Source organism: Rhinopithecus bieti, unplaced genomic scaffold (genome assembly GCF_001698545.2).
Source record: "Rhinopithecus bieti isolate Rb0 unplaced genomic scaffold, ASM169854v2 scaffold_13400, whole genome shotgun sequence".
Lineage (NCBI taxonomy): Eukaryota > Metazoa > Chordata > Mammalia > Primates > Cercopithecidae > Rhinopithecus > Rhinopithecus bieti.
The window spans coordinates 156690-174372 of NW_016807991.1; the positions used below are offsets into that span (position 1 = coordinate 156690).

The following is a 17683-nucleotide window of genomic DNA, read 5'->3' on the forward strand; positions in this document are numbered from 1 at the left end:
TTAAAACTTAGACCAAGAAAAAAGCCACCACTTTGTAAATGTTATCTTGGACAACTCTAAAGTGGTGTCTAACATTTTTCCTTGGCTCCTTTTCTGAATATGAATGCTTTCTGTATTTACTTGAAATTATGAGAATTTTTTAAAACTCCGAAAACAGAACAAAATTTTATCATTGCTGATTTATTCTCAAGCTTTCCCTCTTTTAAGAAAACACAAGAGGAAAATAAAACAATATAACAAATAAACAAACCTAAACAAGAGATGCTGAATTCTGCTACATTTATCATTTTGTAGAAGCACGAGTAAAACAAGATAAAACACGTGAGTGTTCATTTACACAGGTTACAAGCTTTATGAAATGCAAAGGAGCTGTATTTTACCATAGGAAGCCAAGTGAAATAGGGTGAAACAGAAGTCGATCATATTCAAATAATTAAAATACAAATATATTTCATGAAGACTCTGATTCCAGACCTCCGCCCTCACTGTCTTCCACCCCCTTTTATTGGAATCTCTGAAACCATTTTGCTTGGGGCAGAAAGTAGATTTTAGTATAGTAGGAAAATGCCAAACATCCATGGCAACTTAGAATTTTCCACTTTCTTTACATGTTCAATTGAGACCTTCATAAAATTATAAATGAAAGGATACATTATGAGCACTTTCTTTGAAGGGGGAAAAAGAGGGTGGGGGGAGGCCTTGCCTGGAAGTCAAATTTTGGAGTCTATATCCTTCTTCTCTGCAGCAGAACTCTTGGGAGCTTTCTCTGCCAACAGCAGGACCCCTAAAAAAAAGCTTGCCTTTGCCTTCAGAATTCAAAAAAGTAGAACCAGCAGTTTGCTCCCCTGACTGTGGGTGAGACGTTGATCACTAGGTGGGGACTGGAAAGTCCTGGGCTCCACTTTCTTGTCCCTCAAGGACTGAGGTCAGTGTGTCTTGGCGCCTTATATCCACCCTCTCCACCCTCCCACCTTCCTTCCCCCCCACCAGGGATTCACTCCTGTTTACATTGGGGAGACTGCAACTTCTGTTTCTTAATGTTTAAAAGAAGTTTAAAAGCTTATAAAAAGGCTCTTAAGATTTCTTGGACACCGATCATCTCTTACAGAACAATATTTTGATGAGTTAAGTGTAAATGAATCAGAAACCTACGTATTAAATTTCCCTTGACATGAACATCGGTTTAAAATATTAATGGAAAAAATGCCCGGGGCTCGAAGTATTGGGGGTTTTGTCAAACCCAAAATGCTTGAACGTGGAGTGGAAATCCATTTAGATCAACCGGGTTTGCTGATCGTCCCTCTCAACCTCCCCTAGATTGTAGTTACCGTGTAGGGAGTAGTATTTCCAGCTATTGACCATCTGGCTGGGGACAGATCACATTCCTGGTCATTATGCTTGCATCTCAGCAGAAGCCCAAGGCTGGGCTGAGGCTGTTGAGATGTCCAGCCGCTGTTCACTGAAGGCTGACCCTAAAGGCTGACTTTTTTCTTTTCTTTTCTTTTCTTTTTTTTTAGACCAAGGGAACTAAATAAACAATCACAGAAGATCATAAATCACTGACAAAGATATTTAGATTTGGAACAGCCCTCAAAAACAGAATGTGCCACAATTTATCCCTCAAAGATTAACTCAGTCCTGGGTCCTATAATTGTGGATCCCATGACTTCTGATGATAAATGACACAAGGGTCAAAACTCGAGAACCAGTAGGTGTTTTTGTTTTGTTTTGTTTTAAATGTTGACTCTGGGTCCAAGAAAACACCCAGGAGGAACGATAGCAACCCAATATCCCTGAAATCAAGATCTTGATCCCCTTGAATCATCACCATATGTAAATAACAATTTTCATTCTATTAGTATTCTATAGTGAGAAATTAATCCCAACCTTCATTTACAATAAGGAATATATTATTATAAATATTATACACACACAACACGACCTTTACAACACAGCACCACCACAAACTAATTAGTAGTCTCCTATATATATATTATATTTTTTTTTTGAGCCAGAGACTTGCTCTGTCGCCCAGGCTGCAGTGCAGTGACGCGATCTTGGCTCACTGCAACCTCCACCTCCTGTGTTCAAGCGATTCTTCTGCCTCAGCCTCCTGAGTAGCTGGGACTACAGGCACGTGCCACCACGCCTGGCTAATTTTTTGTATTTTTGGTAGAGATGGGGTTTTACCATGTTAGCCACGATGGTCTCCATTTCCTGACCTCATGATCCACCTGCCTCGGCCTCCCAAAGTGCTGGGTTTACAGGTGTGAGCCACCGTGCCCGGCCCTGATTTTTTAAGTTAGTTTTTCATCTCTGTGTGTTTTGTAAATGGATGACCACACACACTAGGTTAGTGACAAAATAAGGAGATGGAACCAAGTGAAAGAGATTTCAAGCCTCTCCTCTTTGGTCACGTTAGCTCATCTGATCATTTGGGACATGTGTTCACAGATACTACAACTGTGAACAATTGTTAACTTCTTGGTGAAACACACCATGTGTTCAGTGCTTCAAAAGTATTATTGGAAGCACGTCTGCCTAATCTTCAACCCAACGCTCATTCTAGTAACGCACGTGAAAGGGTTCTGCGAACTCTCATAAACTATCCCCACAGAAACTGTTGTTACTACTATTTTCAAAAGTCATATCCCTCACCCCCTTAAGGAGACCTTCCAGTTCTTAGTGCTTTAGAAGACGCCCATAATCACCTCTATCTCAGGAGGGATGAGGACACAAGAGTTCCCTTCCAATGGGATAGTTCCCCTTGCTCATTCTTTCTCAGAGGCACTCTCTCAAAGGTTTGGCAGGGTCTGGTGGTCAAGGAAGAGTGCATCTTTACAGAAACATACCTTTTAAAAACAGCGTTCAGCTTTGTCCTACTCAAGGCATGTGCTGGGCATATGTCTGTTGAATGGCTAAGTGAACGAGTGAATGAATAAAAACGTCATAACTTTGAGAGGTGAAGCCGGCTGGGCTTCTGGGTGGGGTGGAGACTTGGAGAACTTTTCTGTCTAGCTAAAAGATTGTAAACACACCAATTAGTGCTCTGTGTCTAGCTAAAGGTTTGTAAATGCACCGATCAGCACTCTGTAAAAACGCACCAATCAGGACTCTGTGTCTAGCAAAGGTTTGTAAAAGCACCAATCAGCACTCTGTAAAAACAGACCAATCAGCACTCTGTAAAAACAGACCAATCAGCACTCTGCAAAATGGAACAATCAGCAGGATGTGGGCGGGGCCAAATAAGGGACTAAAAGCTGGCCACCCAAGCCAGCAGCGGCAGCCTATTTGGTTCCCCTTTCATGCTGCGGAAAGATTGTGCTTTCCCTCTTCACAATAAATCTTGCTGCTGCTGCTGCTCACTCTTTGGGTCCACACTACCTTTATGAGCTGTAACACTCACTGGGATGGTCTATGGCTTCACTCCTTAAGTCATCGAGATCATGAACCCACCAGAAGGAAGAAACTCCGGACACATCTGAAGGTTGGAAGGAACAAACTCCGGACACACCATCTTTAACACTCACTGCAGGGGTCCATGGCTTCATGCTTGAAGTCAGCGAGACCAAGAACCCACCGGAAGGAACCAGTTCTGGACACAGCTCTTTTACAAGAAATTTGCATAGACAAATGAAAAGTTAAAAGACTGTCAGAGACAGGTATAGCACAAATTGCCCGCCCCCCTCAACTAGCCATCCCTTCGCCTCCAACCCCTCCCACCACAGATGATGATTAGGGTTTCTTAGGATAAAAGAAAAGCTGTACAGCAATGACACACCCCAAAGAGAACACACTAAGATTCCTTTGCTTTATATTGTTTACAATGTTTAATCTCTCTGGTGGCCACCAGTTCTTAAAAACTCCTAAGCATTTTCACAGAAAATATAAGGAAGAGGAAAACCAGCAACAGTAACAACGTCAATGGAGCTGGCAGACACAGAAAGACTCAGAAAATATGGAGGCTCTAGGACGCCTGATAACAAGTCTCATTTCCTAAAATGAGATCTGGGGACTGGAGAAAGTGTTATCAAACAAGGCAGGGAATAGGATAGACATCAGAAATGCCCAATTCCAACACATTTTCTCAGACTCCTTTCCTAGGCAAACCTGATGAATGTGCAGACATAAATAGACAGATAGTCCTACCACAAATTGATCTCTTTTTAGCCTAAGTAATCAAGGTCCAGTCATTTCTCCCAAGCTGGGCTTCTCTTGCTGTCTCTGGAGATTCAGCATAAACATGTTCCCGAAGTTTTGCTCAGGTAGATGAAGATGACAGCAAGCATGCAGCTACTGGGGTTAGCGGCTGTCCGCTGATTATGTGTCCATAGTTTATCACCAAAAAGTTTCCATGCTTTCTCCTGGCATTTTCTCTCAAGCTTTTACAAGCCTTGTTCAGGGAGTGAAAACTCATTTTAAAGGTAGTTTAGACCCACCTTTCCCTTAGGAAAATTTCTATGCAGGGGGAAAGCAAGCAAACCAAAACAAAAGTTACACTTCAAAGCCTTTCAAGCTAACCACAGGGAGAAGGCTAAGTCTTCCCAGTTAGTTACTCAGCCCTCCCTTGTGCTAATTGCAGGAGATAGAGCCTGACTGTATTATTTGCATACTTGCTCAGAAGCAGGGCCACAGAAGGAGGTCTAGAAGCTCAGCTGGTGTTTGACTGACATCTTTTAGGACTTGGACCCCACCGCCCACCCCCCCAACCAACACCACCACTAGTCCAGGACCTGATGTAATATTGCCACGGACTGATTCCTGTTGCCTTTGATATGCAACCTGTGCCTACAGTCAGCTCTCAGGGCTAAAGAAAACAGTCAGCTCTTGCAGCATCTGATTTGCCTCCTGCCCTCGCTGCTGTTAATCTGCGACACGCCGCAGCCTCGAGATCGCTGCCGTTCAGAGTCGGATGTCATGGGGGCGACTGGCAGGGGTTCTTTCTTCTTTCGGTTTGATACATCCTTCCTTCCGCTGCTCCTCGCAATCAACCGCTAGGGGAAGGAGGGAAGCAGGCAGGGGGGAGAGCGGGAGACTTCCGGAAATCTCTTTCCTCCCCTCCCTTCACAGGTTGCCCCATAATGACCCTGGAAACTCCCGCCTGCCCCCAGTGAAGGAATTGGTTACTCTCCCAGAGCCCTCCCGGGCATCGGCCCCTTCCTCACTTCCTCCTCTTCCTGCCCCCAGCCTCTACCCCTCCAGCCTCCTGTGGCTTCACAGCCAAGTGCCCCATCTCAGGAAGAAGTTGGAGCTCCGTGATGGTGAGCTTTCAGACTTCCCACTACAACCCCCGCCTCTTCAAAGGCACAGAGGCAAGCAGTGGCTTCCCTGGTATCATTTGTGAATCTAGGAGCATGCGGGAGCTATCGAAGATGGCATGTAGCCTGTTCTTCTTTCTCTTAGTAAATAATATTCAAATGTGCTAGAGGGAAAATACTTTTTAATTTATATTTTAAAGCTGGTTTAGAATTATTTTGAATGTATAGTCTGTTTTCCTGGAGTCCAATTGTAACATGAACCCCAAACCTAGGAGTTCTGTTTTTATACATCAGGAAGGGGACCCACCCACTCACCCATCCACCCATCTTTCGACTCACCCACCCACTCTTGTTTATAATTACATAGTGGTTTATTTTGCCAGCAATGAACTATGCAGCTTGTTACCCCTTTGCCAGGCTCTGCAGACAGAAAGCAAAGGCTGATCCTTCTCAGTTCTCAATTGACATGTACATTCCTACTCTGAAGCTACAGCTGGATGACACCTCAGACAAATGCACTAATACAAAAATGTTTGTTTTTCTGCATGTTTTCCTTTTTGATTCTTTTATTGGAAGCATCTTTACAGCTGGGAGGCAGGTGCACATCCATGGCAGTGGGGGGTCAGATATTAGAATACTTACGGTGCTTACAATTTTCATAGGATCACCCCCCTCATCCCTCATTGCCAATCAATTTCACTCTGTTTCAGGGTCACAGATCATACCCCTAATCCTGGCCAGTTGTCTCACCAATGTGTGTCACAAGGGGCCTGGGGCAAGAAAGTATAGATGACCCAGCATAACCGTTGCTGCTATTGCAGAGAAACTCAAAGGGCACGTCCTACAAAGAGCAGAACACAATTAGAGGCAGGCATAATTGCAGGCACTAAATTAGCACAGGTCTCTCAGCCAGGGGCTAATCTAAGCCAGACCTCACGTCATGGCAGGCCATAAGTACATCGCAATTACAACTCAAAAGAAAAGAGAAAAATCACCCTGGATTCTCAAATGTTTATTTTTAACACGGCAGATACTTAGCAATTATATCAGAGACTGAGTCATCTGGAGTAAGAAAGAAAGGTGATTTGGGTTAATAATCTTTGAAAGGCTAAAGGATTTTCAGTGTATGTATAGGACTGAGCCCTGTGCATGCTCCCCATTCTCTCCCTGACATCAGCCACATCCGCCCCACCTCTGCCACCACACGTTGGTGCTACCCAAGGTCTTCACTCATGCACCATCCCTCTGCATCTCAAGCTTCATCGGGACCCTCCTCTGACCTGGCCTTACCTGGCTGACCTAGTGCCCCAGTTCTCTAAAACATGGAGAGATGGAACTAGTTCTATCTCTTCCCTTTGTAAGTTTTCCTGATGCCCATGGGACCCCCTGTTTCTAGACTATGCCCTAACACAGAGCCTTTAAACTTACTTCCACATGAAGGCAGAAATCAATCTTGAGCGGCCAAAACAAATATGCTTTTTCAGTGGTAGGCTTAGGAGTGGTTTTTTTTTTTCTTCTATAATCAACATGTATTAATTTTACATTCAAAAATTGTGTGTGTTTCTCTGTTTAATTCGGTTTCCAAATCCAGTATACAACAAACTTTGCTTCTCTTGGCTTTTTAAACTCTTTTCACATGCCATAGTTCTGGATTCACCAGTGCAATTAATTTGCCTTTAAATTTGTCACTTGGGATTCTTTTGGTCGGTGTGGGGCAGGGGAGGGAGGGGTCAGGGTCTTGCTCTGTCACTCAGGCTGGAGTGCAGTGGCATGATCATAGATCACTGTAGCCTCAAACTCTCGAGCTCAGGCAATCCTCCTACATCAGCCTTCTAAGCAGCTGAAATTACAGGCACAAGCCACCATGCCTAGGTAAGTTTTTAATTTATCAGGGTCTTGCTATGTTGCCCAGACTGGCCTCAAACTTGTGGCCTTAAGTGTTTCTTCTGCCTCAGCCTCCCAAAGCACTGAGATTACCCTGGGTTTTGTTTTGTTTTATTATTACTATTATTATTATTATTATTAATCAAAGTAGACATCACAGACCCATTGTATTTCTACAGGTGAAATCATTACAATGTTGCCAGGGATTAGTTTCTATGAGTGGATGAGAGAGGTCTCTTTTTCACAGTTTTCTTTTTGTCTGGGGACTACTGCCCTGATAAAACTTAGGCCTTTCCTGGCTAGGACATAGTAACCCTTCCAGCCATATTATAATGCATTTGTAAAACTTGGCCAAACATTAGGCTGTACTGGAATGTTACCTTTTTAAATTTCAGAATAAATAGGCTATCAGCAGGATCATGGACAAGTTTTGATCATACAGAGACAGTCATTGTAATAGGACTTTTTCTGTGTTAATATAATGATTTAATAAAGCCATTTGGCACATAAATACAACTCTCTCAGACCAAGCATTCTTAACAATGAAAGAATTGAGATCAGCCTATAGGGTGTATTAGTAAAAGTGTCTTTTCTAGCTTTAGTAAAACTCTTCCATCTGTTTAGCAATAATTTTATTATTCTGTATTAAAAACCCTCCTGAAGTAGATGTGGTAAAAAACGCTCTGCCCCTGTTATGATACTTTCCAAACAAGCTTAAAATTGCTCAGAAACAAAAGGCAGGAGAAAAAAGAAAGGGCAGTGTCTCCAGATAATGAAGTTCTGCCTTTATGTTTTATCTGTAAAACAGTACAGTTTGAAAAGTCTGGATCCCATTTCATCTGAACTCAACATAAATGTAGTGCCTGGAATCCTCCCAAATGAATAAATTCTTTTCTGATAATTTTTAAGTGAGGAAAGATCAACAGAATAGGGGCATGAGGTGGGGGGGATTATAGGCTGGTGTGTGTGTGTGTGTGTGTGTGTGTGTGTGTGTGTGTGTGTGTGTATCTAGCAGGACAATTGGGAGAATTCTGGACAAATTTTTTTCTTTTCTTTTCTTTTGGTGAGCCATGCTGAATTTTGTCTCTCTTTCTTGAAAAACCTTAGTAGATTTGTGTATTTGTTGACCAAGTGCTCTTGTTCATTCCTATTCAGCTTGCCTGTCCCATCCCAAATATACTTGCCTCAGATGGCAACATGACAAAGCTCCCTTCCTTCTCTCAGATGGTTTGTGAGCTTCTGGTCTTCTCTTCTCCCTGGATTGTGCACAAAATGATGTCAATTTATGGTGGGGCAAGGGGATACACCATGGACTGTTTATCTCTTTAATTTTCCTCCATGTGGTGAGGTCTTGCTGAACGTAGTCCGCAACTTCTGGAGTGAGGAAGAGAACGAAAAGCTGTAGGCCTGTCACACTCACTCTCAGAATTGAGTTTACCAAAGAGGAACTGTGTAATTTCTTTATATAAATGGCTTAACCAGACCTCAAAAAGTCCTGCAATGAACACAGTTCTCTTTAGGGCTTAATGTTCTCACTTTGCTTCTTTGTTTAAAAAAAAAAAAAAAGAGTGGTGGGGGGAGGAAAAAAGGCCATTGATCCTCATCCTCCTTTGACCACTGGAAGAAAGGTAGAGAAAAAGAAAAAGAAAATTAAGAAAGGACCCATGTCCCTCCTGCTTCCTCCTCCTCTCCCCATCCACAGGCAAAATCTAATAAAGATGATTAAATTACATGTCTTTTCCTCCCATTGAAATCCACTGCATACTATTCAAATATTAGAACTCAGGAAATAAGGCAGGACAAGGTCCCTCATGAAATCTTAGAAGGCAGCACAGGGGTCTGAGCTGGAGGTCTGCTTGGCTGGGCAGCTCTAATTAAGAAATCACCCTGCTGAGCAGAACTTAATCTAAATAAAATATAAAAAGGAATCCAGTGAAAACCATTACATCCCCACCCCAGCTCCTCACACACCTCACATCTATAGGCTCCGTTTCCCGAGTCCTAGGAGCTCTCCCTCCCATCACCTGGGAGTTCGATGTTGTTCTGTGTGCCCCACAGTACACTCAAAAGTGAAGTCTCAGCTCTAGGAAGAGGAAGCTATGTCTTGTGCTGGCCTCTTGCTGTTTGGCTGGCCTTTCACAGGGCCAGAGGCAGATTTAGTCAATGTTGTTTTGGTTCGGAGGGGCATATGAAATGGAGATTTGACCAAGGATTGATTAAAGAGCTGGTTATCTGCTATAGTTAACAAGGTATTGTGTATTTAAAAATACCTAGAAGAGAGGACCTGAGATGATCCATACATAGAAATGATAAATACTAACAGTTGTGGACACTTCAAATACTCTGATGTGACCGTTAAACACAGTCTATGCATGTAACAAAATATCGTAGGTATCCCATAAATAAGCACAAATATTTGGATCAATTTTTAAACAGCAGACAAAAAAAAAAAAAAACAGTTGACCATCTGGTGAGCCCTTCTATTCTTAACACAATGAACTACCAACCCACAGCCTCTCTGCAGGCTAGCTGGGTTCTTCTTGCCTGTCCACCAACTGCATTTGATGGAGTAGCCACCTGAGAGCAAAGTCCACATCTGTTTAACTTGATGTTGTTCACTCTCCTTGTACTAATTAGTCCTTCATCCTGTATTGAATCAGCCTCAGACCTCTGCCCCACCCCCATCCTGTGTGCTCCCCCTGATGTTGGGTGACATCTTTTTAGCCTCATTTCCCACTCTCCTCCATAGAAATCTGTTCTATGTTCTTGCTGATCTCACTGTTGACCCCATGAGTGTGCTGTTCTCTATATTACATCTTTGTGACTTTGCATGGGCTGCCATGTCCGACCACAGTAGTGGTTCTTAAGTTGTTGAAAACCTATTGAAAGAGATAAACTCTATCCCTAAGGTGGGAAAAGCACACATATGTACATAAACACAGGGTTTTGCCAGTGATTTCAGGGAGTACCTCACTCTCTAAGAAGTATGTGATTACCAACTTGACCCATTTATGCCTGAGGTTGCAATTTTTGCAATCAGATCTTGGTGATGATCTTGAGTAGTAGGATATAAATAACTCCCACATGCTTAGCATTCCAATAATGGAACACTAGGCATAAATGGGTCAAACTCTTGAGATTGATTGTTCTCTCTTTACTCCTCCCATTTTGGGAAAACTCCTACTTATCCTCGAGGAGACCGCCACAAAGATTTCAGACTCCTGCTCTGTGCTCCTTGATGTCTTTTGTCTGTAAGGCCAGTATACCACTTACCACAGTGCAATAATCATTTGTTTGCATGTCCATCTTCCTCTAGACCAAAGGCGGGCAAATGTTCTCTTAACAGTGCCAGATAGTAAAAATTTTTAGGCTTTGCAGGTCATATGGTCTCTGTGGCAACTACTCAAGTCTGCTGCTTTTGCAAAAGCAACCATAGATGATGTCTGTTTGGGCTGCTATTAAAGAATACCGTGGCCTGAGTGGCTTGTACACAATGGACATTTATTTCTCACAGTTCTAGAAGCTGAGAAGTCTAAGTTCAAGGCTCTAGTGGATTCCGCATCTGGTTAAAGCCTACCTCCTGGTTTGTAGGTGGTGTCTTCTCTCTGTCCTCACATGGCAGAAGGGAAAAGGGAGCCCTCTGGGATCTATTTTTATAAGAGTACTAATCCCATGCATGAGGACTTCACCCTCCTGACCTAATACAATACGTTTTCATGCTGCTGATAAAGACATACCTGAGACTGGGCAATTCACTAAAGAAGGAGGTTTAATGGACTTACAGTTTCATGTAGCTGGGGAAGCCTCACAATCATGGCAGAAGGCAAGGAAAAGCAAGTCACATCTTACATGGATGGCAGCAGGTAAAGAGGGAGAGCTTGTGCAGAGAAACTCCCATTTTTAAAACCATCATATCTCATGAGACTTACTCACTATCACGAGAACAGCACAGGAAAGACCTACCCCCATGATTCAATTACCTCCCACCAGGTCCCTCCCACAACACATGGGAATTCAAGATGAGATTTGGGTGGAGACACAGCCAAACAATATCACCTAATCACCTCCCAAAGGCCCTGCCTCCAAATACCATCACATTGGGGAATAGATTTGAACATAAGAATTCTGGGAGGAGGCCGGGCACGGTGGCTCAAGCCTGTAATCCCAGCACTTTGGGAGGCCGAGACGGGCGGATCACAAGGTCAGGAGATCAAGACCATCCTGGCTAACACGGTGAAACCCCGTCTCTACTAAAAAATACATAAAACTAGCCGGGCGAGGTGGCGGGCGCCTGTAGTCCCAGCGACTCCAGAGGCTGAGGTAGGAGAATGGCGTAAACCCGGGAGGCGGAGCTTGCAGTGAGCTGAGATCTGGCCACTGCACTCCAGCCTGGGCGACAGAGCGAGACTCCGTCTCAAAAAAAAAAAGAATTCTGGGAGGACACAGACATTCAGTCTATAGGAGACAATATGAAAACAAATGGGCATGGCTCCATTCCAACACTTTATATGCACTACAATTTAAATTTCATATCGTTTTCACGCCATAAAATATTTTTTATTTGTTTTCAAATGCTAAAAAATGTAAAACTATCTCTTTTAAATCTCATTAGCTATTCAGAAACAGACGAGATGGGGCAGATTTAACCCAAAGGACATAGTTGAACTCCTGGTCTTGATGGAGGAGAAGCCCTCAAAGGTAAATCTTACTTGTTTTTGAACTTTATTATCTAATCCCTCAAAGGTAATTCATCCTTGAGTTTCATTATCTAGCATTAACTGATACAAAAAATGCATATAAATATACAATTGACACTTGAACAACATAGGTGTGACCCGTGCAGGTTCACTTATACTTGGATTTTCTTCTGCTTCTGCCACTCCTAAGACAGCAAGACCAAACCCTCCTCTTCCTCTTCCTCCTCAGCCTACTCAGTGTGAAGATAAGGATGAAGACCTTTATGATGTTCTGCTTCCACTTAATGAAAAATAAATATATTTTCTGTTCTTTATTATTTTCTTAATAACATTTCTTTCTCAAGTCTTTTTTTTGTTTGTTTTTTGTTTTTTTTTTTTTGAGATGGAGTCTCCCTCTGTCGCCCAGGCTGGAGTGCAGTGGCTAGATCTCAGCTCACTGCAAGCTCCGCCTCCTGGGTTCACGCCATTCTCCTGCCTCAGCCTCCCGAGTAGCTGGGACTACAGGCGCCCGCCACCTCGCCCGGCTAGTTTTTTGTATTTTTTAGTAGAGACGGGGTTTCACCGTGTTCACCAGGATGGTCTCGATCTCCTGACCTCGTGATCCGCCCGTCTCAGCCTCCCAAAGTGCTGGGATTACAGGCTCGAGCCACCGCACCCGGCCCTCAAGTCTATTGTAAGAATACAGTGTATAATACATATAACATACAAAACTTGTATAATCAACTGTTTGTTACCAATAAGACTTCCAGTCAATAGTAGCCTATTAGTTAAGTTTTTGGGGGGTCAAAAGTTATACGCCAACTTTTGACTGCATGGGGTGTTGGGGCCCCTAACCCCTGCATTGTTTAAGGGTCAACTGTAATAACAACTATAAACAACTGAATGACCTTTTGATTACAAAAAATTCCTTGAGACAGAGCCTGAAAAGAACAACCATAAATGTGGCTTTGGGGACACTGTTGCAGCTTCATGTTTCATCATGACTAGAGACATAATACTTTAAGTAGTTAGCCACCAACACTCCAATCACAAATTCTGGAGGTCTGGGATTATTCCATAAACCACTGGGTAGATGCAAACCTACTAGAGCAGTCTAGTATCAGTAGAGTAAAACATATCCCCTTTTAAAAATAAGATGTCTTTACCACTCCCTGCTTTCACACAATCACAGCTTCTATTTATTTATTTATTTAGATGGAGTCTCACTCTGTTGCTAGGCTAGAGTGGAATGGTGCGATCTTGGCTCACTGCAACTTCCACCTCCTGGGTTCAAGAGATTTTCCTGCCTCAGCCTCCTGAGTTGCTGGGACTACTGGCACACACCACCACACCCAGCTAATTTTTGTATTTTTAGTAGAGACAGGATTTCACCGTGTTGGCCAGGATGGTCTCGATCTCTTGACCTCATGATCTGCCTGCCTAGGCCTCCCAAAGTGCTGGGATTACAGGCGTGAGCCGTTGTGCCTGGCTAATCACAGCTTCTTTGAGCCTCTCTTTAATATTCTCTTAAACCTTATAGGTAGGCAGTTCTGAGACAGCTCCTAATGATCTCCTCTCCCGGTATTCAAGCCCTGATGTAATCCTCTCTTCTTGAATGTGGGCTGGACTTAGTGGTTTTCTTCTAATCAATTGAATACACACAAGTGATGAGCTGTCACTTCCAAAATTAGTTCAGACAAAGCTGTAACTTTTGTTTTGTTCGCAGCCTCTCTCAATTGCCTTCTCAGCTTGTATGCTTTGAAGAAGCAAGCTGCAGTGCTGGAGAGGCTCATGTGGCAAGGAAATGAGGGTGGCCTCCAGTCAGTGGCTGGTGAGAAAACAAGACCTTCTTCCAACAATGGTCAAATAACTGAATCCTGCCAACAACCATATGGGTGAACCTTTCTCTAGTTGAGGTTTCAGATAAGACCACAGATATTATACTAACACCTTGATTGAAGGCTTATGAGAAATCTTGAAATGAGAAGACTAAGTAAAACCATATCTGGATTCCTGACTTACAGAAACTGTGAGATGATAAATGTGTGTTATCTTAAGCCACAAAGTTTTTGGGGTGATTTGTTTCACAGCAATTGATAATGAATACCTCAACCTGTAGTAACAACTGGATGTCTATTTACTCATTTTCCCCACCAAAATGTTAAGTTCCTACAGGGCAGAGGTTACAACATATTCATCCTGCTACCTCTCACAGCCCATAATATACAACCTGGTCCATAATACATGATTAATCAATGTTTGTTAAATTAACATGTATTTTGAATTTCATTGAAATCAGTTAGTCAAAGTGATAATAACATTTAAATGTGCATGAGCAGTAGGACAAGGCAGATAGCTGGTTAGGATAGAAAGTTTTTGAAAATTGTGAGGGGAGAAATTATTTATATTTGTACCCTGTTGTACCCAGCTTAGGTTTCGAAAACTTTCAGAGGGGGGGTTATTCATTTACAAAAGACTTCAAAGTTGGTGACTTCCCACCACACTAAAGAGGTCTTTGCCCTTATTGACCCAACCATACTGACTTGCCTGGTGCACAGGGAAGGTATTACAAGGACAGGGGAGAAGAAGGAAATAGAAACAACTGTGAAAAAGGTTGAAAAAAATAGGGAAAAGGATAGAAAAAGAGCAGAGGAAAGAGAAGAAGTAGTCAACATCCAACCCAGATGCAGAGAAATGGTTCAAAAGAAAAAGTCTGATTTTCCTGTCTGTAGTCATAAATATTTTGACAAGGAGCTAGGCATTTATCAAAAAGGAAAAAAAAAAAGAATAACAGAGGTTGTCTTCCAAAGGACCCAACACTCTTGGAATTCAATGACCTAATTCTGTATGTGGTTACAGTGTAGAGATTGCCTCTTGTCTGATTCTCATGGCATTGAGACCTCTGATTTCTCAACAGCACATGCCACAGCACTATCAGAGGTCAGGAATAAACAACAGAGGGCATGGGGGGCAGTCTAGATACTATGCTCAGCAAACATATTTTTAAATCAGTGTAAATTCTCTCTGTCTTGCTGGTTGCTTATCTTAGCAGTTAAATCAACTTTTCATTACTTCTGTAGACATTATATAATATCTTCTCCCCGCAGCTCCAGCCACCAGCTGTTAGTCAGCAGAATGGGAGCGGGATTAGGTCAGCTTGAGCTGAATAACTTCCATGCTGACATTTGAGGGAACCAATTCCCAGCCACTGAACAAACCTAAATGTTCTGCAATGACCATAGACCCAAATAGTTCTTTTGTTTGTTTGTTTGTGATGCAGTCTCACTCTGTTGCCCAGGCTGGAGTGCAGTGGCGTGATCTAAGCTCCTCCTTCCAGGTTCACGCCATTCTCTCGCCTCAGCCTCCCGAGTAGCTGGGATTACAGGCGCTCGCCACCATGCCTGGCTAATTTTTTGTATTTTTAGTAAAGATGGGGTTTCACCGTGTTAGCCAGGATGGTCTCGATTTCCTGACCTCGTGATCTGCTCGCCTTGGCCTCCCAAAGTGCTGGGATTACAGGCTTGAGCCACCGCGCCCGGCCCCCCAAATAGATCTTAAGAAAGAAACCTGAGAGCATTCAAAGATCAAAACAATTAGAGCTAGTTCTTTCAAGCTTAAATATTCTCATCTGTAAAGTGGGGGCAATAACTGTGTGTCTTATAGGGTTATTTTGAAGGCTAAATATGTGTACAAGCCTCAGTCTACTGAAAGGTTGTTCAGCCATAACACTCTTTTCATTTTGTGTGGGATAATTCTTTGTTGGAGGTTAGGGACACTGTCTTGTGCATTACAGGATGTTTAGCAACATCCTTAGTTTCTATCCACCAGATGTTAGCACCCCACCCACAGACTGCCATCTTCTCCATCATCACCATCAAAAATGTCTCCAGACATTTCCAAGTGTCCCCTGGGAAGGTAAAATTGCCCCTGGTTGAGAACCACAGTTCTAGTGCTTGGCATTGTTCCATAAATATCAGATGATATTTTTATCATTATAATTATTACTAAAGGCAACATCACCCTGCTATGGAGACAGCTGCTTGGTCTTACGGAATCCCTGCAATAGTTGCTGCATTTCTGCATCTTTCCGAGAGTAAGGGTTGAAAAGAGACAAGGTCAATTCATCTGACAACAATCCAATAGGAAACCTACTGTCTCCGTAGAAGTTCTTTTCATGGAAAGGAAATGGGCTACAATTTTGATCTGCTGCAGGAACTAGGTCTATTCCTCAGCCTCACGGTTTGCGAAATGCTACAGACTTCCGTGGGCATAAATTCTCCAGCTTTAGGGATTGCTGGTGTCATTGACTCTTGAAGCTGCTCTTGGATTTCCAAGGGTAGCACCATTTTTACCTGAGAAAAGAAGGAAAAAGATATTCAAGAAGGAGCACTTTTCAACAGAAGTTACTCCATTTGCTGTTTTTGTGGTTTTGTGCTTGTTTGGGTTTGCAAGTGTGTTTTCTGCCCAAATTGTTCTTGCATATTCTAACAGTGTTTGCTTTACGTGTTTTGATACCACGCTGTTTTGAAGGTACAAATGTTTTTCATGGCATGTCTTGTGTTAAGTGTACAAACTGAGAGGTGAATGTCAGTGACTGAATAGAGTACAGTATTCCTCAAAGTTTTTAACCAAATAAACGCTAAGAGGAAAGTGAAGCGAGATTTCTGGAGGTTTGGAAGTGGTCAGCTGACAATATGGCATATCTATATCTCCTATTTTTATCTTTATGCTAAATGCAAATTTTACTTTCTGTGCTAAAATAATGTTTCCTTAGTTTCAAGGTAGAAATGTGTAAATAGACTCTCCATATCGGCTTGTTTGTTCTGTGGTTTTTCCTACTCCCTTTTTTAAAGTATGTGCAGTGAATTTGCAAAGATCACAGTCTTGGTATCTAACAGATCTGAATTCCAGTCCTTGGCTATACTACTGATAGAATGGGTTAACTTGGGCATATCACTTAATCCTGGGGACCCTCAGTTTCCATATCCAAAATGAAGAAATAAGAAGTGACCTACCACATCACACCATTATAAGAAGTAAAGGTAATGTATGTAAACAACAGAGCAGAGGGCCAGGCACAGAAAGTTCTCTATAGTCATTAGCTGGCGTAATTATTATGAAGAGGAGTACTTTTGATGTAAAACACAGGTAGAGGGTCATAAATTTGTTAATCTGCCCCTACCTCCCAACCCTCTACCTACCCTCCATACCTGGCCACCTGCCTCATACAGATATTGCCTAACCTTTAAAGAGGAACACTTTTGATATAAAACATAGGCAGAGGGTCATGCAGTACATGAATGAGAAATGAAACAGAGGTCTGTTAATCTACTGCCACCTCCCAACCCTCTACCTACCCTCTCTATACCTGACCACCTGCCTCTGTGCAGATCTTGCCTAACCTTTTCCAACAGGAAGAAGCTGGGCTCTTGTGAAATACTTCCAAGGATGAAACTAACACAGCTCATTAAGCCTCCCAAGTATCTGTGCTATAAGGATTTCCTGTCACTTTCCCATGACTCTGAATTACATCTACCCTGAGCCCCACATCAAAATCTGGGACATTACCTTGTCATGCTGATAGTTGACCAAATTTGCCTGGCTTTGTTCACGTTGCTTCCCAGATCCCTCTTCTGAAGATTCCGATTTGCTTGGTGTAGGCAGAGGGGCAGAGAATTTATATTTTTAACAAGCCCCCAAAGTATTTCCTAAGATTGTGCAAGTTGAGAAAGCACTGCATTGTGCTGTTTCTGTTGCCCACAGTACCAGAACATATATCCAGACATCTAAAACAAAGAACAGCAGGTGTAATATCTTAAAAAAAAAAAAAAAAAAAAAAAAAAAAAAAAAAAAAAAAAAAAAAAA

The 17683-nt window shown here is 42.5% G+C and overlaps 1 long non-coding RNA gene across 1 annotated transcript in view; it reads right to left on the reverse strand.

Annotated features, from left to right (window-relative positions):
• Positions 1-17392: 17392 nt before the first annotated feature.
• LOC108537453 (uncharacterized) overlaps positions 17393-17683 on the reverse strand; it is a 69110-nt gene continuing 68819 nt past the window's right edge. The window contains exon 4 of the long non-coding RNA XR_001887819.1: positions 17393-17604. This is a non-coding gene — a long non-coding RNA (uncharacterized LOC108537453). The remainder of the gene's footprint in view (positions 17605-17683) is intronic.